This window comes from Coenobita brevimanus, chromosome 97 (genome assembly GCF_032717465.1).
Source record: "Coenobita brevimanus isolate Jiangsu-jjx chromosome 97, ASM3271746v2, whole genome shotgun sequence".
In the NCBI taxonomy this organism is placed as follows: Eukaryota; Metazoa; Arthropoda; class Malacostraca; order Decapoda; family Coenobitidae; genus Coenobita; species Coenobita brevimanus.
This window is the reverse complement of record NC_137050.1, coordinates 18,478,384-18,505,102: the sequence shown is the minus strand read 5'-3', so window position 1 is coordinate 18,505,102 and position 26,719 is coordinate 18,478,384.

Below are 26,719 nucleotides of genomic sequence, written 5' to 3'. Positions count from 1 at the left end.
CTTTAATTTACAAGAAACTCTGTACTTCTCATTCATTTTTCACCACAGTCATCTTCTCTAAGTCTTGCTTGGAACTTAGACCTAAGGCCGTGTTTTCGTCGGCCGAGAAGGTTTCCTAGCACCTCTTTCTTCGCAATTTGTTGTGCATAATTCTTACCATTTTCTCCTATGGTATTAATGCCCTTGTCAGATCGACATTGACTGCACAGATTACAAGAGACAATTAACGCACTATATATATTTAAACATCTATCGGTGAGGAAGAGGTAGTAGAAACTGGGCCGACGTAAAAACGGGACTTTGTCTTTGTAACGACACTTGCTCTTCGCACATTCATCCACACAACACAGTTATCCCACCACCAGTCCCAGTGTTCACTGGTTTTATTTTATGCTTGCTTTCATTGCATCTCAAGGAAAAGAATCCCCCTTATGGTAAGCCACTCTGATGAGGTATGAAGGTCACTCAGGATTCCGTTGTCAGCGTTCTGATAATATTCTCAAGTTAATGGATAGTGCGTTCGACACCATCGCAAATATCATTGTGGTAGCGGTAACAAAGGAGGGAATGTTTGCTGATTTGCGTCTTTAATAAAAAAAATTGCAACCGAGGGAGCGATCTTGAATAATCATCTGCAGCAGAAAGTGTACACATGCATGTGTGTAAATATGTAGGTACAGTATGTAAGCATATTTGTATGGGCTTAAAAATTCCGTGTCAGGAAGTTTACAATGATTATACTCGTTAAGGCTTATGGGCGCGTCGGCACCATCCCTACATAAAGTTTATGTGGACACTCTGATGTTTGCTGCTACCAAACTATCTTATTCACATTAGGAGTGCACCCTAGTAGTGCATGGGGTTAATGAAGATTATGTGATTGTGGAATGATAAGATGAAAACTCAGCTTAGACACAAGAGCGAGCAGCTGTGGTTTAATATGCGTCTATAAAATTTCCATGGTCGTACTTCCATCTCACTCCTAACCGTTTAAGGAAGTCATGTTACATAGTAAAGGTTTGTTCATTTAAAAATTCATTTATGGATAGTAACATATTCAAGTACTCGAATTTCGCCGTTGATACCACAGACTGATTGCCAGTCTTGACAGCCGGGCAGATTTATGGCGTTGTCGTAAAGTTCGTGGTTAGTTTCCTGGTGTGAAACATGAAAGAAATCGTACTAAAGTCAGCGACAACGTCAAGGATTTGAACCGTCCTGGTCTAGGTCATTAAGGGCTCACAAACCTAGAAGAGAATGCCGGCACTAAGTTCAAGAGACGGAAACTTTTTCTTCATGTGTTGCCTGAAGCCGAAAAAATTACAACTCCGTATATTGTCACACTGTGCTTTCTTCAAATGTAAGTTTTCAATAGGCAATTAATTCATGCCATGTCCTTTTTAAAACTGAACATTGATATATGCAACACTCTATCGAATACTGTGGCAGATTCGAAACACTATGGGAAAATATGAATTCTGAGTAGTCCGTTCGAGACAGATTCACTGAAAAGTCGATTAGAAATTCGCCTCGTTTTGGCCTGACACGCTGCACGCCAGGCCATGAGCTGCTGTACCGGGACAGGACAGTGGTGGCGACTACTGTGTTTGTGACAAATCTTCGTCACGGCTGTTATGTAATTTAGAGAGATACTGCGATGATGTTTCTCTGTCATCCACATTTCGCGAGTTGTAGTTACTCGCATATACCTATAGATTCGGTGGAGTTTCTGCAGTTTCTTAATTAGCATTACACTTTGCTTGATATGAGAGTTGGGGAAAATGAAAAATAGACTTGATAATATGATTCGTTTAGTGATGTCAGTAAGAGATGCTGGTGACGTTCGTGCCTCACACTGTAACAGGAAAATAAGTCATGAGTGATACTTAAAAACTAAATATTACATTAACCATTTTCATCTGATTCAGTCTTTTTGCTTTGTCCTGTTCTTGACACCGCCATGCGATTTTATTCAGTTTAGGAGAAGCTTCTAGAAGAAGAGTTACATGGACTTAATCCTTTCACTACCATGGCGTTTTTTTTTTTTTTTTTCCTATCTTGCAGCCTCCAAACGAGTTTATTCAGCAGAAGAGAGAGGCTCTTAGAATCGCAGATGTTATTTTGAGCCTTAAGGAATCCATTAACTACTGCCGATTTCATGTGAACTGCTTAAAATCGTCAGCCAGCTGCTATATTAAAATGAAAAGTACATTAAATGCGGAAAGGAATAATAAGCTCGATCTCTACCAAGTATTCTATTTTGAATAAAACAGTCTGTCGGTAGTCTTACGACAGCACATAAGACCTCTCGATTGAGAATGGATTAAACGTGAACGGTAATGAAAACGGAAATGAGAACGAAGGTGAAGGGGGGAAGCGTTAGGGGAAAAAACGATCACGGGAAAAAATGTTAGGGGATTTCGAGTCAGGGTCCGTATACACAAACAACCTTACACCCAGTTTCTTCTTGTAATTAAGACTGGTTGGAAGGTTTTGCGCTCTCCTGTATCACTGTTACGAAGGGAACTGACCGTGATTTTGCCTGTAGAAGCTGTAAGGGCGGACGAGGGAAGAAGTAAGGCAGTTACAAAGCCGAGTGATCCCAGCTTGTTCGTACTTACAACTGAGATTGAAGCGTCGATGGTTGCATGTTGTAGTCTTGGGGAAGATAAGGACTTAGGAAAAAAAAAAATGTCTACGGTGTTTGTAGCTAGCCATTGATCCAAACCTTTTTCTCTTGGTGAGGGAGGAAACAGGGAGAAGGGGGGGAGGAAGGTAAAAAGGAGAAAACGGGAAGAAAGGTGGAAATATACACACACATCAGGAAACGCTGTTTACTGGGGACAGGGGGAGAGTGTACGGGAGAGAAAGAGGAGGGGAAGAGGGTAAAGTGGTTGAGGAATGTGGAGTGGTGAGCAGAGGTAGTAGAAAGAAACTGTAAGAGATACGTCAAGGAGGCGGGCACGAGAGGAGGGAGTGTGGAATGGGGTGTAAAATGGTGTGTTTGGAGACGGCGACGAAATTAATGGATGTGGAAAGGAGTTCAAGAAGGTAGAAGAGAGTGATATACCGCTCAAAAATACAAGAAATACACATACCTATATATCGAGTATCTATCTACTTACACCTACATCTGTATACCTGTATCTGTCTATCTACTGTACATATATAGATAGATAGATAGATAGAGAGACAGACAGATAGACAGATAGATAGATATAGATATAGACAGACAGATAGATAGATAGATAGATAGACAGATAGATAGGTAGATATGGATCTATCTATCTGTCTATCTATCTATCTATCTATCTATCTATATATATATATATATATATATATATATATATATATATATATATATATATATGCAGAAGGCGTGTGTGGGGGGTGGGTGCATGTATGTTAATAAAGGTAGTTATCATCTATGACATCCAATAATTTCTCTGCGAATCACTCAACAGGCATCCCTGCTTGATAATGCCAGGTAATGGATGAGGGATTAAAGTCTCCCACTATTATGTACTCTTGTGTTTTATTACTTACGTTTAGCTAAGGTACACATCTTTGTGTCGTTTGATAATGGGTGGTCTGGGCGATGATAAATTTTTACTTGTTGCTTGCATGTGTGTGTGTGTGTGTGTGTGTGTGTGTGTGTGTGTGTGGATGTGTGCGTTGTGTTTGTTTTGTGATTATATACTGTGCATGTGTGCGTGCGTGCGTGGAAAATTTGCCAGCAATCGACCACCCATTACGCTAAAGGGAACGCAGTCACTGAAGGCAGAAGAGAGAGATTTATGAAGCTGAGGAGGGTGGATGAGGGGATAATTTTGCATAGCTGAGGTAGCCCTGATATTTTCACGTCTATTTGTTCCTTTATGATGTTATATTGTGCTGGATGCTGTATTTAGAGTGGGGTGAGGTAATCACTTGTGTTTCTACACACACCTCCGCCTCTTCGATATATTCTTTCTTGTAATTAATATTGCTTATATGACTGCTATTATGCTAATCTAATAATGATTCTGCTCCTAAGATAATATCAAGAGAGAGAGAGAGAGAGAGAGAGATAGCCTCAGGCTCATCCGAACGTGAACCCTGTAGACTGCAAACTGAATCTGCCCTCCTCCTGCAATCCAACATCCTCCTTTCATGGGGTAGGGAAGTTATTGTCAGACGTCTGTATATCCAGGTCGTTGAGCTATCTCGATAAATCGGTGCCACTACCTATGGCGTCCCTCTCTGTATGACACAGATATAAACAACATACACGGGAACATTGATCCCAGTGTTTCTATGACGTACTCTTTAATTAAATCCCACTACCTTCAGGTGACATTATTCAGCTTGGACCTGAACTGACGTGACTGGACCTGAACTGAACTGACACCTCTGTATAATAACTGACGTGACTGATCTGAAGTGACCTGAGTGGACCTGAGCTGACATGACTGGATCTGGCCGTGCCTGACTAGACCTTCAATGGCATAGCAGGGCCTGTATAAGTGTATAACTTTTGATCTATATCTAGTCGTATGATGATGTATATGCTCAGATGTACAACTTTTTATGATTCAGTCGCCAGAATGCGCAGCATAGCTACTGAGATCCTGTTGTGACCAGAACAGAGTATTTGCATGCTCAGGGAAACGTCACGATTACTATCACTAACACGTGCACACCCCTTGCTCCTCTCCCTCAGAGGAGCAGTGGGTGTGTACACACTTACACATTTACACCAGACAGAGCTGGTACAGGCCATAATTACCGTCCCTGAATTGTAGTGAATTATGGACCTACGCTGATCTAATATGAAACCCTTCCAAAAGAGACTTCACTTTGATATACGGGTCAAAGGAAAAATAATGGGCCGTTTGGTATATTGTTTTCCTTATGCTTTCAACCCACAAAGCAAGTAGGCGATCAAAGAATGCGCTTGCTCATTTTCTTACATATATACTGTTAACCGCTCCAGCGATGTGGCGCTCGAAAGCAGATGCTTCATCCACTGATATTCATTCTCTAAGCTGTTGTAAATATTGGTCTAACACCACAGCAAGTTTGAAGCAACCACAACCAGACACTTTCCACCGATCACGTCACTTCTTACCTGTTATAAATGAGTGATGGTGAGTCATCCGTCTACAAACTGCTTTATTTCAATTATCTATTTTCCATTGACGTATCTCATACTCATGGATTCTGAGACATAAGTAATTTCAAATCAACTTTCACACCACCTTTCCACCTTCTCGATTTCCCCTTCCTCTCACTTGCTTTGCTTCTGATCTGCATATATTTGTTATTGTTCTCTTATCTACTCTTCTCCCCAAACAGCAACACCCCTTTAACACTCGCTGGTCAGCCTATTCATGGTGTGTTTACTTCACATCTTTCGTGCTGCTTAATTTTTCACACTATACAACCATCGCATCCTACATAAATACCATAATCACATCATTTCCAACATTTCAGCATCCATGGAAACCCTAGTACAGTATTCAGGGCCTATGTCTCACTTTAATACATTACATTGTGTGTTCATACATACCGGTACCTAGATTTGCTTAAGCAGACACTGATTTCCACTTCCGCGTGCTTTGTGACGTTCCGTATGCTTTCGCTTCTTCTCCCATCCAGTGGCGTACTTCAGATTCCCCGTATTCCACTTGAGGCAACTGTGTTTAAAAATGGTATTTGATCACTTCCGTTTGCTTTGCGACATTTCGTATGCTTTCGATCCCATCCAGTGGCATACTTAAGATTCCTCGGATTTCATTTGAGGAAACTGTTGTTAGATACGGTATTTGATCACTTATGTGTTCGTACTTCACCTTCGTAGCTCAAAAAGCGTATGAGACATCGATTCCCAAAGCAAACATGCAATATTACCATAAGCAAACAGAGTGAACCCTGTTACCTTTCAAAAGGGCGACGACTACATAAAGAAAGTAAGAGGTGGGAAATCACGGATAGAAAAATGGTTGCTGAATTAAGTAATGTCACTTAACGCGCGCGCGCAACACACACACACACACACACACACACACACACACACACACACACACACACACACACACACACACACACACACATGCAAACACGCTCACAACATACAACAACACTCCCTGACCGCGTCCAAGCACACAAACACCGCCTCCCAACAGCCACACAATGCATATTTTTCATGTTTTGACCCCTGTCATGTTTTTCAATGCGTGCATGCAATTTGCGTTCATATTGTGTGTCACTCATGGGTGTCTGTGTGTGTGTGTATGTGTGTGTGTTCGTGAGGTCACTGGAAAACGCATGTTGATCTAAATATTGGTTTATTTCTACAATACATACATATTACATACATACATACATACATAAATATATGCAATTAAATCACTTAACACGTGATTCATAGATATGCTGAGAGCCACAAGGAATATATCGCGTTTTCCTTTTCTTTGTGGATATCAGCATACATACATGTATACTCATACATAAACGTGTGTGTGTGTGTGTGTGTGTGTGTGTGTGTGTGTGTGTGTGTGTGTGTGTGTGTGTGCACTTCTATTCTTTGTTCATATAGGAACTTTTGTAAATGATGTTGAATAATATATAGATTAACAAGTACGGTTTTCTAAAATTCTAACTTACCGTTATGTTTGTATTTACAGCATCTACACAACAGGTTGCGACAAGAAGGCTAAGCATTACACACACACACACACACACACACACACACACACACACACACACACACACACACACACACACACACACACACACACACACACACACACACACACACACACACACACATACATACACACGCACACACACACACACACACACACACACACACACACACACACACATACATACACACGCACACACACACACACACACACACACACACACACACACACACACACACACACACACACACACACACACACACACACACACACACACACACACACACACACACACACACACACACAGAAGGAAAATCAACACCAGGGCTTGTAGGAACATCTTTAATGGTGACATTTCGCAATATCTCATTGCATCATCAGACCTAAAAATAATAATATATTTTAGCTATGGTAAAAATATTTAAGTCTTTGATCAAACTTTGCGTCGATAATAACTAAAATATATTTTAAGACAAATGGATATCCTGCCTAAGGCATAAACAAGTGGTAAAAATAAAAACATATTCATGCGCTTAAATGCTCAATCCGGTTGAATGAAAGCAATATCATTCAGGTAAATTTTCAAGTTAAGAATACATTCAAATCTTTAAAAACACAGCAGCTTAACAAAAGAACTATTGTCACCGATAGTAGGTTTTTAGAGATGTGTATAAAGTGTCTCCATGATGGGGAGGTCAGAGTTGTACTGGCTTCAAGCAAGGACTGTGAAGGAGATTCGCTTGACAGGGTGATCATGTGTGTGTGAGTGAGTGTTGTCTTATGGCATTAAAGGGTGGTTTAGTGATTGGTCCACCTGTTCGAGCTGATTTACCCAAGTGTTCGAGTATGCGTGTTTTTAGATGTCTCTCTGTCTTTCCGATATATGAAACCTGGAAGCTGTCACACGTACATCTGTATACAACAGAGGACACTAGGTGTATGGGTACCTTGTCTCTGATTCTGGAGAGTTACCCATACACCTAGAGTCTATATTCTTAAGCTAAGCCACAGTATATACCCCCTTTTGTTGGGTGCATCCCTAAGGAAAAAAGTCTGGTACCTATTGTTCTGTGTATCGCTCATTTTTAATACAGGTCATCCTTAGTTCTGTTTGTCACTCTCTGCTGCGGGTGTGTATAAAAGACCTCTACATTTTACGTCTCTGTATCACTCTCTCTGAATATAATATACGAAAGTATTCACCGTCGTTACTTTCATTTCTCCTGTGGTTATTTTGAATATATACATACATACATACATACATATATATATATATATATATATATATATATATATATATATATATATATATAAAATGTATAGTATCATCATCACTATCATCATCATCTGTCATTGCAAGTCCACTCCTGAACAAAGGCCTCACCCATCCACGAATTCGTTGACTGAGCCAATCTCTGCCACGTTTTGTCTAAAAACTTCTCTACTTCATCTCTCCGCCTTCTGTCCGGCCTTTTCCTGCTACGCTTACAATCTCCTGGAGTCTAGTCAGTCAGCCTCTTGCTTCATCTGTTATCCTTTATTCTTGCTACATGGCCTGCCGACCTCCATTTCTATTCTTTTATAACTTCTATAATGTCTTTGACATTAGTCTGCTCCCTTACTATAGTTATCTTTTCCTGTGTCATAAAGATACTCGTATTCTCAACACTGACCTTTCCATTGCTCTTTGAGAACGGATTGGTTGATTTTCCATTGAGTTAGTCAGTTTACAAGTCTCACAACCGTAAGTCATAGCTGGAATTATACATTCGTTAAATACTTTTCTCTTCATACATACTGGCAAGCTACTTTTCATGATATCTCTACCGTATATTTACCAAAAGATTTCCGTCCAACTGTAATGCGTCTTTTTATTTCGCTATCATGATATATATATATATATATATATATATATATATATATATATATATATATATATATATATATATAAAATTTGCGGGACTAACTGTTAGCCTTTTCCACCACAAAATGTTTGCAGATACCAGTATCTTTTTTTCCATGCCGTTATTGAGCCCACAATGACCAATTCTGACCAAAGAGTCGAAAAAATTATTTTCGCATATTTTCACGTGTCGCAATTTCCGGCAATTTCGCGCCGTACATCGTGGGCGATCGCTTTAATTTGTTTGGTATTTTTGTGACGCTCCCTGGATTTACCCCGTCCTAATGCAAATAGAATTAGGTCGATATCAATTACCATTCTCGTGGAAAAAAATTACAAACGCACAAACACACACATTCACAGGTTTGCTTTATTATAGATAGATAGATAGATATGGTATCTATACAAAGATATATATATATATATATATATATATATATATATATATATATATATATATATATATATATATATATATATATATAACAGGAAGTATGTATGAATGTATGTATAAAATTTGCCTATTGATGGAATGTGACTAGAGCAAAACTTTTGATTGGAATGAGTATTTAGATTAGTCGAGATTTTTTGCGACGTAATTTGTGGAGAGAAATAGACATGCAAATTGTGATGCCAGTATTTTTATACAGCTTTGTGGTTTAGTATTTTTTTCTATTTTCAGTGTTTCCCCACGGCATACTGTATATGTGTTTTTATATTGCACTGAAGGTGAGGTTATGATTGCTTTATTATTCCACTGATGTCCCGCTTCACGTACGAAATAATCTCTCTCTCTCTCTCTCTCTCTCTCTCTCTCTCTCTCTCTCTCTCTCTCTCTCTCTCCATGATGACCATGCATTCTTTTATCATCCTCCTCCTTTACATTCATCCACCACCAGTTTTTCCCCATTCTCATTCACTCTTACACCAATGTCTCCTCACGTTCTGAACCCTTTCATGGTCGGAACAACTTAAATTTTCTCCTCAAGATAATTCCGAACGATGTTGCTCGGCTGAGAATGAGTCATAGTAACAGAATAGAGAGTTAAAGTCGTCACCGTCATCTCTTTCACGGTCGGAACAACTCATTTCTAATATTCTGTCCCAAACATCAAAGTTTTATTCAGCAAGTTGGTTATAGAAGCCTAAGATTTTGTACTCATATATTTCGCTCTTTACACCCTCATTTTCATCATTTACATCCTCCAACCGTCCTCGCCGCCTGCTTCCTCTCACCATTATTCACTTATCTTTCGCTGTGGTCTCCTCATATTCCTACCCCCCCCTCCCCCGCCACTTCAGGTTATTCTTATTCCTTTTTCTTTCTAATCCTACATCAAATTTTCACTTCCGCCCCTATTTGACGTCTCTCATACTTCACACACACACACACACACACACACACACACACACACACACACACACACTATTTCACCGGGTGTTTATGTTTACTTCTGCACTATACTGTATCTGTAAAATTTCACTGCATGGTACACAGGAATATCTAACCACAGGATCACCTGCACGCTGCCGCTCTTTTCTTTGATCCACATGACCCTTGTTAGCAGAAATTAAACTTTCGGTGTCATGGGCTTTAGTCACAAATGTTGTATATCATAGGTGCCATTAGTCTTAAGAGCGCCTGACTGCGTTGGTGCACGTAAAGAGGATAAGGGATGTCTGGAAGTGCAGGTGTGGGCTTGACGTAGTATCACCGTACCACACCTCCACCAACTTCAAGGCGCCACGAGGAAGAAATCCTCCATGAATACAAATGGCTTTGTAACGGGAATGTCTCCAAGAATCCAATGGAGATTTTGCTGGAAGATGGTTGAGACGAGCCAGGAATGGAACTGTGGGAAGACGCTTCTGCAGACTTACGGTTATCTTGTAGCTGAACGTCCCTACTTGCTCATGGGTCTTTGTATGGAAGAACACAGACATGCATCAGGGTCTCAGGAGTTGACCATCTTACGGATGACATCCCTGATGCAATAAATTATCTAGATATCGGTGATGTCTAGGATCAAGATCTAGATAAGCTCACACGTAAACTCGTGGATAAACGCTTATATAAGCCCAGTATCACTGTTAATGTCAAAGGTTTCAACAGACGCAGCAATGATCCTATAATATGATTTACACTCAAAAGAGATTTTGTGAACGGATGATTCACATATCCGATGGTGGTTCGTCCAGTCAATGTGTTCAAGAACCAGGACTTACAGATGTGTAAGTTTACACCATCTGCAGGATGGTTTTCCAGGTATCTGCAATTACAGTGCCTGTCTTCCAGATGGATATTTTGTCGAAAATACAAGATTTACCACATAACATGAATATGCATATGCTTGTACCTTAACCCTCAGACCTCTGGAGATTTTCCAGTAACGAGAAAAATCGTCTGGGGTTACCTAAAGCAAATAACAAACAAGTCGTTCCTCGATATTCGATTTATCAAGCTTTGTTCAGTCATTACACACAGCTCCTTTCCAGCTCAGCTCCTGCTGTAACTTTACCGATTTACAGTGAGAACGAGTGACATGCTTTGTGATCCGATTACTTTTGAGTAAGTAACACATAATCTTAAATCAGTGGTTTCCAACCTGTGGGGCGCGCCCCCCTATGGGGGCACGAAGGGCTGCCTGGGGAGGCGCGAAGGCTTGAAAAAGAGGGCAATTATATTTGAAAACTATGAATTATGATGGAATTCAGTAATTTCTAAATATGGGGAAAATATTTCAGATATGAATAAGAAATCTAGTTATCTGAATATATAAACAATTTCAAAGATTAAGAATCTATGATATTTATTGACATGTGCCAACTATCCCAGTAAAATACAGTATTTGAGGAAGGGGGACGCAGGGAACGTGTCATTCAGTAAGGGGGGGGGGCGAGAATTAGAAAAGGTTGGAAACCACCGTCTTAAATCATCTACCATTCCCTGTCAGTTATTTCCACTTGAGGGACCAATCCCATTATCTAGAGGTTTGTAATTCAGTCAGTCCTGTCCATTATTTTCCAGTCCTACCACTTTTTTTTTCTTTTTTGTTTTTTGGCATTTGTTGTAACGACCATCCACTGTCTTTGATGTCTGCTGGTAGAGTGCAAAAGAGAATTCCTTTGCTACTCGTACTCTGAATCTCTCAGACGTGGGTGGAGATTTTCAGTACTGGTATCAGCCTGTATCCATCAGGCTCACCAGTCAGGCTCATCCTCTGGGGTGCCACTGGACCCGTGGTGCCTGGTTTCCTTCCTCAACCCACGGCACTGAAGCAGGGTGTGCCGCCACCAGTCATACTCACCAGGTTGAAGAAGTCCCTTTCCAACTTCTTTACCGAACTTTAAAAAAATAAAAAAATAAAAACTAGCGGTAGCAGGAGAAAGCATATCGGTGCAGTTAGGGTGGTAAAGGCGCCTTCGTAGCAGTCCTTCCTTAGCGATTTATTCACGTGTTACAATTTATTATTCTCTTGCATGTTTATAAATATCATTTAAATGTTGACATGTCCGAATCAACAACAAACAAGAGGATACTATGCGCAGAATAAATTGATGAAGAAAATGTTTTACGATATCTCCCAATTCACTTGAAATACAATCTTTATATCCTATGGTGGTAACTTGCAATGAGCCAATAAGCAGTATGAGTATTGTGGAGAATCATATGGAGTGTCACATGCACGCTGTCTTACGAGTATCTGTATTGATAGTGACTCTCTCTCTCTCTCTCTGTACATATATATATATATATATATATATATATATATATATATATATATATATATATATATATATATATATATATATATGTATATATGTCTTTTTGTCTGCCTGTGTATCTATCTATCTGTCTATCTATGAGGGATCGTTGAAAAGTTTGCGGCCTCTACAGGAGGGAACAAAAATTTATGTACCTCTTTTTTATTAAATACAACTCTTCATATGATCACAGACAAGATTGCAACTTGATATACTAATTTCTTCTTCGTTTTTCAGGTTTCCAGACTAAATACAATAGGTAGCACACTTTTGTTGGAATGGATGGCACTGGCAAGTGTGCCATTACCAAATATCTTCAGATGAAAAGGCTGATTCCCACAAAGATCCATGAAGCCAAGGTGGTGACTTAAGGTATGATGTGCCTTCTTATGCCACTGCTAAATATGAGTTAAAGTGGGGGAGAGACAGTTTGGAAGATGACCCACGGCCAGGGAGAACAGTAACCAGCCAGGAAACCATTGATCATGTGCATGACATAGTGATGAAAGTTCGTCGACTGACCGTTCGGTTTATCGGTGGTGAAGCTGACATCTCGTATGAGAGTACAGCACATTCTTAACAAGGATCTTGCCATGACGATGCTTTCCGCACGTTGGGTGCCGGGTCTTTTGACAGCTGATCAGATGCGCACGAGGGTCAACATGTCTCGTGATAATCTGATCCAGTTCGAGATGATCCGGCCAATTCATTGATATATTTGTGACTTTGGATGAAACTTAGGTTCACCACTTTGAGCCAGAGACAAAACAACAATCGAAGTAATGTAAACATTCGATTTCTACCCCTCCAAAGAAGGCCAAGTGCACTTCCTCGGCTAGGAAGTTGATGGCAGCAATTTTCTGGGATTCAAAAGAGATACTCTTGACTGACTACCTCTAGAAGGGCCAGACAGTAACTGCTGCGTATTATGCTATGCCACTGAAGAGATTGCTCCAGGTAATCACAGTTAAACTGTGGTGTTTCATCAAGACAATGCATTGGCTCACACATCGAGAGTTGCCATGGCTGCTCTTCATGACTGACTTTGATCTCGATCACCAGCTTTTTTTCACATATTTCGCTCCGTCTGAGTTCCACCTGTTCCCCAAGATGAAAAGAACTTGGCTGGCACTCACTTCACTGATGCTAATGAGGTCATCACAGCAATAGACGAGTTTTTTTTTTTTTTTTTTTTTTTTTTTTACCTTCCAGAGGAAACGTTCTTTTCCACCGGGATCGAACCCTTGCAGCACCGCTGGAGGAGGTGTATGCAACTCGAGGGAGACTATGTTGAAAAACAGTTGACCATTCATTATATCAAATTAAATAATCTTGAAAAACAGTGGACCATTCATTATATCAAATAAAATAATCTTGATAAGACCGCAAATTTTTCAATCATCCCACGTATCTATCTATCAATCAGTCTATCTATCTCTCTAGTATAAGAGTAGATATATAGACAGGTAGATAGATGTATATATATCATTCCACCTCCTTCCCTCCGTAGTCTCAGGTTTCCATCTTTCTCTCCACCCTATTCTGTATCACTGGATTCTTCTTGCTCTCCTTTCCCTCTCCCACTTTTTTTTCGTCCTCCTCGCCTCTCCCTCTGTGCCTCCTAGCTCTCTTTCCCCCTCCCACAATATTCGTTTCCGGCTCTCCGTCTCGATTACCCTCTCATCCTTTCCTTCTCTCCAGTATTTCTCCGTTGTGCTGCCAGAATTTTCATCCCCCATTCACGCATTCTTTCATTCAACCATTCACTCATTCAGAATGCTGCTCTACATACACTGTATTATCTAGATTAACACTCAGACTGGTGTGGAATTATCGCTTCTCTGTATGATAAAAGATCATATACATTCTTTACACACATACACACACACACACACACACACACACACACACACACACACACACACACACAAACACACACACACACACACACACACACACACACACACACACACACACACACACACATCTCTTTAGTGGATTAAGTCACCCGGGGAATACGGGGTGAGGTTAATCTAATATCGTTTCTGACAAAAATTCATTATCAAACCTTTGAGTAGCTCAGACAGACTTCGGAATATCATTATAATTAACGCCAGATAATTCTTATACAAAGGTCAAAGGTGAGTGATGGCTGTAGACCCCCTCAGTGCCGCCTGTACCATCGCCCCTACAGGACATCATGTACAGTACTTGCTGACATGTTCACCAGAGATTAACTGTGTGTGACAGTACCGGCCTGTTTCAATAATCAAACTTATATGGAACAGAGTGCACTGAATGGCGGTCATCACCCGAGGGCAAAAGCAGATTTAGTTACACTCTCTACATTATAGTTATGCTCTGTTTCTAAATGCTATAAACTAAAATAATTTACAACTGTGGTGTCGCTGCATCCGTTCGTGTGTGTGTGTGTGTGTGTGTGTGTGTGTGTGTGTGTGTGTGTGTGTGTGTGTGTCTGTGTTCTTACCTAATTACCTAATTGTTCTTACCTAATTGTATCTTAACAGGAATGAGTCAAGTTCGTACTGTCCCGTGTATTGAATCACTTTTATCATACATAGCCTTAAATGTATAAATTGTTTTGGCACACACTATCTCATTTAGTAGTGCATTCCACTGATCAATTACCCTATTAGGGAAACTGAATTTCCTTACGTCTTTATCACCTCCCTTTTTATGCAGTTTTTTGCGGTGTTCTCTTGCTAATGCTTCCCCATAGGTTATATACTCACTTACGTCTATTTTTTCTTTCCCTGAGACACATTTATACAGTATAATCATGTCTCCTCTTTTCCGTCTCTCCTGTAGTGTTGGCAGATTCAGTTTTTCTAGTCTTTCTTCGTAGCTTAGATCCTTTAAGCTTGGTACCCATCTTGTATCGACCTTTTGTACTTTTTCAATCTTATCTATGTGTTTCTTGAGGTGAGAATTCCAGACTACTGATGTATACTCCAGGGTTGGTCTGATGAATGATGTTATTATCTTTCTCAGCATGTCTTTATTTATGTATGTGAATGCTATTCTCATATTAGCAAGCAGTGTATACATGTTCCGTACCTTCTCACTGAGGTGGTCATCTGGAGATAGTCTGTTATTGATAATCACTCCTAGGTCCTTCTCTCTTTCTGAAATGTGTAGGGTTTTGCTTCCTAACTTACAGTCCCAATCTGGTCTTTTTCCACTTTTACCAAACTTATTTACATGACACTTGTCCGCACTGAATTCCATTTGCCATTTATCGCTCCATTCATGAAGTTTATTTAATTCTTCTTGTAACTCTCTACAAGAGTCTGTGTTAGTCTCTTTTGTATTTTTGCATCATCTGCAAACATATTTAGATAGCTTTCATTTCCAATGTTACTATCTATGTCATTTACATACACTAAAAACATAATTGGTGCCCCCTGTGGAACTCCGCTAGTCACTTCCCTCCATGATGAGTAATTTCCCCTTAGTATTGTTCTCTTTTCCCTTTTTCTGAGAAAATCTTGCATCCAACAGTACAGGTTGCCTTGGATTCCTCCTTGATGGTACAGTTTCCATAAAAGTCTTTGGTGCGGTACTCTGTCAAATGCTTTCTTGAAATCTAGATAGATACTGTCCACCCATCCTTCTCTTTTCTCTAATGTTTCTGCAACTCTATCATAGTAGCTTAATAGGTTAGTAATACAAGATTTTCCCTTTCTACAACCAAACTGCCTTTCCGTTATCACACTGTGTTCTTCTAGATGATTTACCCAAACTTTTCTTATCAGCTTTTCTATTATCTTACAACACTGGTTAGTGATACTGGTCGGTAGTTGAGTGGATTTTGTCTATAACTTTTCTTGAATAGAGGAACAATGTATGTTTTCTTCCAAATATCAGGTAGTTTACCTTGAACCAAGGATTCCGTGAATATTAAATATATTTGTCTACTTAACCCTTTTGCACATTCATGTAGCACCCAGCAAGAAATTTCGTCAGGACCATTTGCTTTTCTTTTGTCTAATTTACTTAATTCCTCCTGTATTTCTTCTTCTGATATTTGTATATTTGGTAATATGTGTGGGCATGCTTGTTCCATATCGTCTCTCTCAAAATTATCTTCTTGTGTAAAAACTGATTGAAAATTTTTATTTAGTGCTTCATAAATATCTTTCTCTTGTGTATAGATGATCCTCTTTTCCGTAATGGACTGTATTTTATCTTTAACTTTGGTTTTGCTTCGGATGTAGCTGTAAAATAGCTTCGGTTAATCACTACTTTCATTTATTATGTCTTCCTCGAACTGTCTTTGGGCGTCTCTCCTTATGCTTGTATAATCGTTTCTTGCCTGTTTACAGCTGTTTTATGCCCTCCCACTGTTGTGTCTTCTGTATCTATTCCACAACAAGTCTCTTTTTTCTTTGATTTTTTACATTCTGTATTAAACCATTTCTTTATTTTCTTTTCTGCTTCTTTTTGCTGTAGGATGTAATTTTGGACTCAAATTTCATATAATTCAAATAATTTTCTGTTTATAACATTTAAATCTTGTCCTCTAAGCTCTTTTTCCCAATCTATTTCTAAGAAGTATTTCTTTAAGTCATGGTAGTTTCCCTTTTTGTAGTTTAGGCTCTTTTTGTAACACTCATTACTGTTAACTATGTCATATGCAGTCCTGAAGTTGCAGTTTAATACTGCATGGTAGCTTTTGCCGAATGGCAAATGGTGGTGGTGGTGGTGGTGGTGGTGGTGGTGTATGTGTGTGTGTGTGTGTGTGTGTGTGTGTGTGTGTGTGTGTGTGTGTGTGTGTGTGTGTGTGTGTGTGTGTGTGTGTGTGTGTGTTATATTCGACTTACTGCTCCAATCGGGGAAAAAAAAAAAAAATCCTGGTACAAGACATAACACTATGAGTGGTGTTTGTAGCATTTTGTCTTTCATTCCAACGACAGTACAATGTTGTGGTGCGACAGAGTGTTACAAGGCATGGTGTTACTTCTTAAAAGTAAATCCAACTCCCTTTCCACGCAGGCCACAACTCCGACCTCGCCATCTACAACCTGCCTCACGCTCCCCCTGCTTTCAACTCCAGCGCGTCCCCCCAGCCGGCGCCACCTCAAAGCACCTTAGTTTACCCAGGTGAGTGAAGCCACCCTCACAGACGTGGCTTTGACGTTGACTTGGCAGGGGTGCGCATTAAGCCACTTGCTCTTACGTTTAACTTGGCTGATACAATTTGAATATTGTTCCTATCGGTATAGAACATATCTTATTAGCAATGGAACGTATATCCTGCCATTAGGTTTTAATGAAGTATGTAGTCCTATTCACACAGAATTTAGTACATAATCTCTTGGCAATGGAACGTATATCCTGCCACACAGAATTTAGTACATATATCCTATCACACAGAATTTAGTACATAATATCTTTTTAACAATGGAACGTATATCCTGCCATTAGGCTGAAGTATGTAACACGTCCAATGAAATGATCCACATACGCACTCGCCAATCAAGCCTTTGGAAGTCTGACCTCATCTCATAGACATGACCTTCCATACACTTTATGTGCTTTATAACACCTCTCAGATAGAGTGTGTGTGTGTGTGTGTGTGTGTGTGTGTGTGTGTGTGTGTGTGTAGAAGGGAGAGATCATTGGATGGGTAAGAATTTCGGGGGACGGGTAGAAATTTCGGGGAATGGGTATTAATTTCGGCGATGGGTAGGAATTTCGGGGGATGGGTATGAATGTCGGGGGATGGATAGGAACATCAGAGGAAGGGTGTAAAACTTGGAGGGGGGGAGGGGGGAGGCAGTGATAACAGGGATATTCTTGCAGTGCAGAGTGCAATATACTGGTAATAGGAAAGGATGTGGTCTGACTAATGGCTAATAATGTTTAGAGATTATGTCAGGTACTGTGAGAAGAGGGGAAGGTAGAATTCTGGATGTATGACTCATTTCATTTGACACTACGGTGATAGTTCTCCTACTTTTATGCTTTTTTTTTTTTTTCTTTGGTATCTGGATCCAGCTCGCCTCATTTTTAATAGGAAAAATTAGTTAGAATCTCGGTAGTTCTGATGATGATGATTGTGGTGGTGATGATGATAATGACGATGATGTGCTGGTGATGATAATGGTGATAACGATTTTAATGATGATGATGATGATGAGGAGGAGGAGGAGGAGGATATCCGTCCCACACCCTCCTTCAGGTAGGCACAACATCCGGTGAGGTGATGGGCCGCTTGTGTGCCGTGAGGAGGTCCTTGTGCCTGAGTGGTCGGGTCACTATTCGCAAAGTGCCACGTGACTTTGGCCAGCGCTGCAGGACTCTACTGCTGGCCGGGACTGTTGCGCTGGTGGGTGGCTAGAGGGGGAAGGGAACAGTGGATGGACCATAACGCAGGATTTTAAATTCTTAACCCTCTAGAACCTAACGACACCCAGGAGTAGATCGTGTGGGTTGTTTTCAAAAGCTAATTTTAGGAGAATCCTAAATTTTGGATCCATGAACTTCGTGGTTATGAGCCGGTAAGCAAAAGATGGTATGATACGTACAGTACCGCATTATCCCTAGTGCAAAAGTCCGGGCTCTGAAGGGTAAACGTCAAGTTTAACTACATTTTTTCTTATTTCTTTGTCAGGGGTTTGAATCGCCAAGTTAGTCAATCCTACAAAATGTTCCTAATGTATTTTGAACAAATTTGGATACGTATGGATGTAACTGGCGCATCTGAATTATTGCGATGAAACTCGGACCTCTACCGCTGCCTGCCAGAGTTTAGGTATTCAAAGACGGTGAGTTGTCAGGAGTATGGGGGTCTCCCTCCTGTGGGTCCATTGCCAAGGGCGGGGGTGATATGGCACCCCAAATTCACATTTACATTGGTTACACAAAAAAATAAAAAAAAAAACAGGAATTAAGACGTAAGGGGCTCCTGCACTAATATAAGAAACACAGGATATAAGAATCTGGTTTACAGTGTAGTAACATATAGCATTTTCCACACACACACACACACACACACACACACATACTTAATATTCCTTCCATCCAGTAAATCAGTTTCCCTTTATGTACAATAATGGTAAAGCAGGCTACTGACTTGATGGTGCTTTGATGCTGATAAAACTGGAAATGTAACACCCCCTTCCCCATCCCGCTCTTCCATGCCCACGGGCCTGCAAAAGAGGGAAGGGTGAGAGGGGGTGTGCAGGCCGGAGGTTAGAAAGGAAAGAGGTTGAAGGGTAATAATGGAGGAGGGAGGATGGGATGGACGAGGAATGGTAGGATGGAAGGAAAGTCGGATAGAGAGAGAGTAAAATGTAGGGAAGGCATAGAAAGATGGTAGGATGGAGAGAGTCTAGGATGGATCAAATGTAGGAGAGAGGAACGGTAAAGCAAAGGGAAGGTAGAACAGAGGATGGGTCGTATGGAGGGAGGGTAGAAAAGTGTGAGGGTAGGTCACAGGATGGGTAGGGTGGAGGAAGAGTAGGATGGAGAGATGGTAAGGTGGATGGAGGGTACGATGAAGGAAAGATAGGCTGGAGGGAGGATAGGGTGGAGGGAAAGAAGGATGGAAGGAGGGTAGGATGCAGGAAAGATAGGGAGGAAGGAGGGTAGACTGGAGGGAAGATAATGTGGAGGAAAGGTAGGATGGAAGGAGTAAGGGATTGAGGGAGGGTATGGTGGAAGGAAGATAGGATGGAGGAAGGGAAGGATGGAGGGAAGGCAAGATGGAGGAAAGATTGGGTAGAGTGAAGGGGGTGTAGGATGGCGGGAAGGTAGGGTGTTGGGTGGTTACGATAACTGAAGGGCAGTGTGGTAAAAGAGTAAGATGGAGGGAAAGTAGGACAAAGGGAAGGCTGGATGGTGGATGGATGGTAGGATGGGGGGAGTGCAGGTCCTAACGACGATAAGGTAGAGGAAGTCTAGAACAGAGGGAAGACAAAAAAAAAGTTAACAGATGACACGAAAGATTGAGGTTAGGCAAGAAGGATGGCATGGAGCATGAAACAAACTATGATAGACGGTTAGAAGGACAGAGTAAGGTGAAGAAGGAATGAAGAGAAGGTTCACGGATGATAAAACGAAGCGAGGAGAGGATGGTAGAATAATGAAATGAAGATGGGGAAGGGTAAGAAGGGTAATAGTATGATGGCAGTATTATGGTGAAGATGTAGTGATGGCAGTGACGAATGGAACAGCATGGTGACGGGAGTGAGAGGGATGATGAACAGGGGGTGAATAAGAGATACGGTGAGGGAATTATGGAGAATGGGAGGAAGAGGACTGAAGTTGAGGAGAGAGAAAAGACCACATAAACTGAAAATGCCTACATACTGTAAGCTGCGGCAACGCATGAAAGAATTCAAACTGAAAAAGAACTGGAGAGAGAGAGAGAGAGAGAGAGAGAGAGAGAGAGAGAGAGAGAACAGGAAAGTGTGCCATAAAGACGATGAGAGGGAGATGATGAATGATGAGGAAGGAGTGAGGGAGGAAATGGCAAGATTGAAATACTCGTAGACTCAGTATCGAAGGATGGAAGGTGTTATTTGAAGAGAGAAAGAGAGAGAGAGAGAGAGAGACAGACAGACAAACAAACAAGCAGACAGACAGACAGACAGGCAGACAAACAAACAAACAGACAGACAGACAGACAGAATTGTTTGATAAAATCATACGGTATCAAAAAAGAAACATGTCAGTTTCGTATGAATATCCATTCATATGGAATGAAGAAATTAAAATACTGGATCTCAATCTTAATGAATATACACAGCAAAAACAAATGTCAACATTTCCTCTTCATATTTCATGTAGCTACACACTGGTAGCAGATGAAAGTAAATATCTTCAGTACTCGTATGCCAGAAGAGAAAGAGGTAGTCCTGTGCTAAGGCTGGCCAATCAAAGAGCAGGTGGATGTAAACACTCCTCGAACCCCACCAAGCCTAAAGTAGAAAGAGGTAAACACGGCCGGGACCATGCCAGTCAAAGAGAAGGGACGGATGGAGCCGTCAGTCCGACACAGAAATCAGGGCGGGTTTCTGAAATGCATTTACGATTGATTCCTCGTCGAAATTTGGAGCTGCTTTATTCTGGAGCAACCGGAGAGATGGGAAAATTTTGCATTTCTTTTCTTTTTCTTTTCTGCTATGCAAAATAAGATATTATTCTCTGATAATTGCGTTCTCGAGCTCAGGGTATTGTTTTGTTCCAGTTAATGCGCGCACCTATGAATGTGTGTGTGTGTGTGTGTGTGTGTGTGTGTGTGTGTGTGTGTAATTCACCGGGTCGGTCAGGATCACTTGATGAACATAAGAACATAAGAAGAGAGGATAACTGCAGTAGGCCGGTTGGCCCATGCTAGGCAGCTCCTAGAAGAGTAACTGAACTACTAGAATGAGATAAGGATAGCAAAGAAGAAGGCTCTCCCCCGCCCTCCAAACCCTCCAGCCGAAGCCGGCAGGAAAAAGTCAGAAAGAACACCACGCCGTATAGAAAAACTGGCGTGGACATTTTACAGGAAAGTGTGAAAGGAGAATAGAGACTATCATAGTGTAACCTGAAAAGAAAATTTTTTGAATTAGTATTGGTTATAAGATTTTCTTTATTCTATATCCACCCCTTATTTGTCATATGCTTATCTAGCCTATGCTTGAAACTCTCAATGGAAGAGGCAGCAACTACTTTACTAGGTAGCTTATTCCATTCGTCTACAACTCTATTACCAAACCAATTTCTACCGATTTCCTTTCTGAAACGGAATTTTTCTAGTTTGAAACCATTATTTCTAGTTCTATCCTGTATGCTCACTTTAAGTACCTTGCTAATATCTCCCTTATTTATACCATTCATCCACTTAAACACCTGAATTAAGTCTCCCCTTACTCTACGCCTCTCTAGCGAATGCAGACTTAGTCTTTTCAGTCTGTCTTCATATGACAGATTCCGGACGTCATGTATCATTTTAGTCATTCTTCTCTGTACATTTTCTAACGAATTAATATCCATTCTATAGTAAGGACACCAAAATTGTACTGCGTAGTCTAAATGTGGCCTTACTAATGCTAGATAAAGTTTCAGTATTACTTTAGATGATCTATTGCTCACGCTTCTCGAAATAAATCCTAGGACCCTATTTGCTTTATTTCTCGCATTAATACACTGTTGCCTTGGTTTAAGGTCGTTACTAATCATAACTCCTAGATCTCTCTCGCATTCCGATTTGCTAATTTCTTTGTTATCTAAGCTGTATTTAGTATCTCCAATGGTCTTGCCTACGTTAAGTACTTTACATTTTTCAACGTTAAATTCCATTTGCCAAGTTTTAGACCATTTGGACAATGTATCGAGGTCTTTTGTAAGTTATGGCAATCGTCAGTCGAGTTAATGATACGCCCTATTTTTGTATCGTCGGCAAATTTGCTGATGCTGCTATTGACTCCTAAGTCTAGATCATTTATATATATGATAAATAATAAGGGACCGAGTACTGAACCCTGTGGTACACCGCTATTTACTAATCCCCAGTCCGACTTAGTTCCATTTATTAATACTCTCTGCTTTCGTCCTTTCAGCCAGGATTCTATCCATTTTAAGATATCGCCGTCTATACCGTGTGCTCGAACCTTTCTAACTAACCTTTCGTGTGGGACTCTATCAAAAGCTTTACTAAAGTCCAGATAAATAACATTGTAAGCTTTATCGCTATCTACTGCCTCATAGACCTCCGAGTAGAATGACAACAAATTTGTGAGGCAGGATCGTCCTTGCCTGAATCCGTGCTGACTTTCGTTTATAAGATTAAATCTTTCTAAGTGTTCTCTAATCTTATTTGCCAAAATTGACTCTAACATTTTTCCTACTATTGACGTTAGACTTATCGGACGATAATTCGATGCAGCTGATTTATCACCCTTTTTAAAGATGGGCACTACGTTTGCGGTTTTCCACGCCTCTGGAACTTCTCCTGAACTTAAAGAGTCATTAAATAACGTTAAAAGTGGCTGACATAATTCTTCTTTGGTTTCTTTTTATAATTTTCGCATATATATCGTCCGGACCTGGCGATTTTTGAGGTTTTAACTTATTAATTTCTTTCAATACGTCCTCCTTACTAATGGTTATTTTACTAAGAATATTTTCCGTATTCTCATGGTAAATATTTGCTGTTTGAGGGACCAGACTTAGATTTTCCTTGGTGAATACTGATATGAAATAATTATTTAGGATGGAGCACATTTCTTTATCTTCACTGGTAATGTCACCTGATTCTGTTCTGAGTGGTCCTATCCTATCTTTATTTTTCGTTCGGTACATTTGATAAAAACCCTTGGGGTTTTCTTTTGATTCTCTTGCAACCTTAATTTCATAACTTCTCTTTGCTTTTCTTATGTCCCTCTTTACTTCTCTATTTAAAATTGTGTACCGGTTACGTAAGTGTTCCTCTCCACGTTTTATTTTTCTATATATTCCTTTCCTTTGGCCTATGAGAGATTTTAATCTGTTGTTTAACCATCTTGGTTCTGAATTGTTAGTTCTAAACGGTTTTGAAGGAATATATCTATCTTGGCCTCCGTGTATTACATTTATTAACTCGTTATACTTCTCACTGGTTGAACGTCTGTTTGGTACTGGTCGTGATCGTCAGCTTTTAACCTCTCGGAAGGGAGCTGAGAGCTCATATAGTCCGATCTAAGGGCAAGGCTGTGACCTTCACACACGCACACACCCGTCCCCTTGCTCAAGGGGGACAGTAACCACCCACTTCGTCAGTGAAACTTTTCGCAACCTGAGCGAGGCGCGAACTCCCGTCCACCAGTTGGCAAGCGAGAGCGTTACCACTGCTCCAGTGTGTGTGTGTGTGTGTGTGTGTGTGTGTGTGTGTGTGTGAACAAAGTAACTCAAACAGTTTGAGTTGAAGGTCTTCTCACGAGGTGACCTGTTGTTTTTTAGAACAATATCCTATATCAAAGATCAGTCTCGCATGGCAAGGTTAATTTTGATCCGATTTAAACCAAACATGGTGGAAGGGCTGACGGTAAGGTAAGGGTTGAGTTATTTTTTTTAAACAATCAGAGGTCAAGGTCACAGAGCAGTATTAAAGGCTCAGTCATATAACTCGATCAGTTCTGATTTTTTTTTTTATGCTTAGAAGAAACTACCGAAGGCCAAAGCCCGTAAGAATGTTCCCTAAAAAAAAAAAAATAAAAAAAAAAATAACAAAGAGCCAAACTGAAGTGCTGCTCATTTCGACATGCCTGGACACATTGCGTTTGAAAAACTGTAAGTCATAGACAGAAGAATATACATACAGAAGAAGACAGTTCCAGACATGCATGAAGGACTGGGAGCAACAGTTAATTCTTGCATTAGTGAGTTGGACAGGGATTGAGAGCTTTTTGCTTGACGGGTGCTACGTGCCCGCCGTAGTGGTGAAGCGATGCAAGCAGACAGTTCAGAGGAGCAGTGACAATTGAAGTAACGATAGAAAAGAGATAAAGATGCAATAGTGCGTCGAAGAGACAGAGGTTGAAGGGAGCCAGTAAGAGGAAGAGAGTTAATGAGATGAAAAGCCCTTGACTCCACCCTATTGAGAAGAGCTGTATGTTGGGAGCCTCCCCACACATGAGTTGTACCCTACACAGGGGCGAATAAAACCCGTGTATAGAGTCAACAATTGTGCAGGGGTAAAGAAGGCACGGAGTCGGCTTGGCACATCTAATCTATTGGAGGCAGATTTTGCAAGTGAGGTAATATGATCTGTCCAAGATAAATCCCGACAGAATGAAACCCCAACTATGTTTAAAGATGATGCAGGATTAAGTTGGATATTGCTAAATATTAGAGGATACTCCTACAGAAGATTTTGACGAGTTGAAAGATGTAAGAACTGAGTTTTTTAAGCATTGAAAACAAGATTAATTTTACCCCAGTCGGAAATATAAGCCAAGTCAGACATCAGGTGTGCCATAGCCTCATCCCTTATTTGTTGAAGTAACTGCTGAGATGGACGCTGCTGAAAGCGAACGGAAAGTTCAAGGGTGGAATCATCAGCGTATGAGAGGATAGGGTTAAATGTACAGTTTAGAAGGTTACTGATGAATAAAAGGAAGAAAACTGGAGATAGGACAAAGCCCTGAGGAACACCACCATTGTTAGCTCTAGGAGAAGAACAGTGCCGTCTACAGCAGCGCTATAGAATGACCAGAAAGGAAGCTAGAGATGAAGGCACAGATAGAAGGACAGAAACCGTAAGAATCAAATTTTGTGGAAATGTTGAAGGTCAGTCAAGGATGAAGAGATCTGATTTTGAAAACAATAAGCTGAAGGCCAAAGTCAAAGGGGAATATCAACTCAGATTTTTTAAATCTAATTTGGAGCAATTTGGGCATAAAGGTTAAGAATCAGGCAAGGAAAAAGTTATTTGATTTTAAGAACAGTCTGTCGAAAGTCAAGATCAGAAGGAAAAGGCAAATGTTCGGCTCGTAGACCAATTGCACAGCTCGAATGTTAAACTCTGAATGTTTTGTATTGTTAATATTTCATTTCATAGGAAGATCAAGAGTAACGAGAAAATTCTGCATTTTCCCCATCCTTCATGCGAGAACAAGTAGAGTTACGACATGAAACTGATCGTAAGTTTATTTGTTAATCCCTGCCAGGGCGACTTTGAATCAGACACAAATGCCATGATCTTCCACCACCACTGGAGATGATCAGCCGATATACACTATACTCTGTTTTGTTCATGAATCACTGCCATGTCATGTTTACTGTGTCGTCAAGGTAGTAACTAGAATTATTCGTCTTATCCTGTATCGTATATTTTTATATAACTGTAAATTTACACCACCCCTTAGGTAGTAATGATGTCTGTAAGCATAATAAAGGGTATATTACAATTAAACAGTGTGTGTGTGTGTGTGTGTGTGTGTGTGTGTGTGTGTGTGTGTGTGTGTGTGTGTGTGTGTGTGTGTGTGTGTGTGTGTGTGTTTATTTTCTTAATGCATTTTTCGGTGCAATAAAAAAGAGAGAACCACGGGAAAGAGAGAGAGAGAGAGAGAGAGAGAGAGAGAGCAGGTGTTGGGACCATTTTTAGCAAGAGTGTGAGATATCATTATTACCTCCCTCTTGAAGCTGCAGGGGGTACGGAGCCCCCTCCTTCCCATCCCCTCTCACTTTATGTCTTCCTCTTCCTCACTACCTTCCCTCCATCCCCTGTCTCTTCTCCTTTACTCTCCTTCTTTCCTCTCCTTGTTCTCTTCCTCCTCCTCTCAACCTCTTCCATCGTCTTCGTCCTTTCTTTCTCACTTTACACTTTTTTTTCCCTTCCACTCCTGCATTTCTTCCTCTTCCTCAC